Consider the following 2,890-nt stretch of genomic DNA (forward strand, 5'->3'; position numbering starts at 1 on the left):
CTTAGTTACAAAAGGGTCAGGTGTACACTTGACCCTGAGTCTCTGAAATTGGTCCTGCTCAAGGGAATTCGGCAAGACATTTTAGACACCCTCCATCTACTGGTTGGGGGAGACATCTACCAACTATCCTATGAGGACATAAAGACTATTTTTAGAAACCATTCTAGAGCAGCCAGAAAGAAAGGTAGGGGGAGTCAACCCATAGCCAATATCTCTTCTTCCAGTTCATCTATTAAAGGTGGAATTGTAGACATGCTGGAAGACTTCAAGAGTGAGATGTTGCAAACTCTTGCCATGCATATGGATACCTTACATATCAAAAGAAAACAAGAGGAAGTAGAGAGGGCTTTGGCCATTTTTTTCCCTAGATGCACAAGGAGGCATCCTAGGAATGAATGGCCATTAAACTCTATAGAGGTTTGTTTAGTCTGTGAAGAAAATCACTCTACAGATAAGTTCCCTTCCTTTCCCAGACTTAAAGCTATATACCAAGGGGCCGAAGGAGTCACTGAACAAATCTATTACATAAACCAAAGGAGGCCGCATGGACCTAGACCATACCATCAGGGCATGCAAGGAACATCTCAAGCATACTACAACCCCAACCAAGTCACCTCCATACCTTCTTGGGCCCCCCTGCTCATCCTTCCTAGTCCACGCTTATTCCTTGGTCCTTCACATCTGAATATCATGCCCAACTAGCCACCCATTCATTTCAATACTATGCTCAGTCGCAATCTCAGTGGAATGCATCTCATCAGGGGTGGAGGACCCAATAAAACTCTCTTCCTTCTCTTCTACCTCCACCACCTGCCCAACCACAACTATTACCTTCTGCTCCACCAAGGCAACCCCAAATTCTTGCCTAGCCAAATTCGAACCCGAACAACAGAGAGGCTCAACAAGTGTATAGTGGAGAACCATCATGCCCAACTTACACTGTGGAGATTCAAGAAATTAACTTGTGATCTGGGAAAGTTCTCCTAGATAGCCAACCTCCACCCAGGGAGGTTGAGGAAGATATAGAGGAAAGTGAACCTAAAGCAAATCCACCCTTTCCTGAGAGACTATCCATGACAATCCAGCCTACCCTAGAACAGACTGAACTCCTTGGAGAATTGAAGATACCACTTCTCCAAGCCATAAAAGATGTGCTTATCTACAATAGGTTTATCAAAGAGAAGTGCTTTAGGCATCTAGGAAGGCACATGAGAGATGCCCCAACCATCAATGTCATAGGACAATTATTCGACCTAATGTTGGGGCAGATAATCTGTCCAAAATATCTGGACCTTGGAAGACTAGTAGTGGATGTCCACATCAATGGCACAATGGTCCCACATGCCTTTATTGATCTAGGAGCTGCCATTAATGTGATGACAAAGGACACAATGCTCAAACTTAACCTCTAAGGCTCCTTGAGGAAGAGCACGACAGTGCTACAGCTAGCAGACCGCTCCACAGTGACCCCTGAGGGGATTGTGGAAGATGTGATGGTCTCCGTTAATTGTTGGGAGTACCCTACTAATTTCTTAGTTCTACAACCAAAGGAAAAACTCACTCAGTATCCTCTCATTTTGGGAAGACGCTAGTTGGCTACATCCAATGCCTACATCAGCTGCCGAGTTGTGAACATGACCATAAAGAACTGGCACCTATCCAAGCAGTTAACCCTATATCCTCCTACCCAACCCTTGCTAGAACATGATCTACCTCTCTGGTTGGAAGAGGAGGATGAGGATGAAGTTTATTCTGCACCACTTTGTACATTAGAAATCGCCATGGGGGGAAAACCGCAAGATGAGGATGATATGGTTGAAAATTTGATTCAGAATCCACCTCCCAGTGTTTCACCATTAGAAGACATAGTAAGAGAAACCAAAAGCAACCCCTCAATTGATGTCTGTGTGGTCGACCCCACTTCTCTTCATGTTAAAAATATAGAGTTCGGCTCAGAAAGAACATTGAAAATCAATCCATCCCTATCTACTTCCCAAGAGAAGGGGCTATGCAACATACTGAGAAAACATCTAGATGCCTTCGCCTGGAGTTATAAGGATATGAAGGGAGTGCACCCTTCAGTATGTACTCATCATATATACATCAAGGAAAATTGCAATCCAGTTAGGCAGCCTCAAAGGAGGATGAACCCAACACTTAAAGATATTGTTAAGGAAGAATTGCAGAAATTGCTTGATGTAGGATTCATCTATCCCATCTCTGACAGTGAATGGGTCTCTCCTTTGGTGCTAGTGCCAAAGAAAAATGGTAAGTGGAGAATTTGTGTCAACTATCAAGAATTGAACAAATCCACTAAAAAGGACCATTTTCCTTTACCTTTCATAGATCAAGTGTTAGATGGTCTGGCAGGGAAAAAAAATTTCTCCTTCCTAGATGGGTTTAGCGGGTACAATCAGATTCAAATAAGCCCGGAAGACCAAGATAAGACCACTTTCACTTGTCCTTGGGGTACCTTTGCATATTGGGTCCTTCCTTTTGGTTTGCACAATGTTGTAGCCACTTTCCAAAGAGTGGTATTGATTATACTTTCTGAACTAGTTCATGATGCAGTAGAAATATACATGGATGATTTTACTCCTTATGGCTCCGACTTTCAGGAAGCTTTATCTAACCTAGTAAAAGTTCTAGATAAGTGTATTGGGATGAACCTGTCCCTCAGTCCGGAAAAATGTGAATTTTTAATCACTGAAGGGACCGTGCTAGGTAATGCAATATTTGAACAAGGACTGCAGGTGGACCCCAACAAAAATTCCATCATCCAAAAGGGTCCCACCTCCTCAAAAGGTGAGAGATGCCAAAAGTTTCCTAGGCTTAGCTTAATATTATAGGATATTCATTAAATACTTTAGCAAGATAGCCTCTCCTTTGT

Source organism: Pinus tabuliformis, chromosome 2_2 (genome assembly GCF_031772625.1).
Source record: "Pinus tabuliformis cultivar Carrire ecotype Pingquan chromosome 2_2, CPIR1, whole genome shotgun sequence".
Taxonomy (NCBI): domain Eukaryota; kingdom Viridiplantae; phylum Streptophyta; class Pinopsida; order Pinales; family Pinaceae; genus Pinus; species Pinus tabuliformis.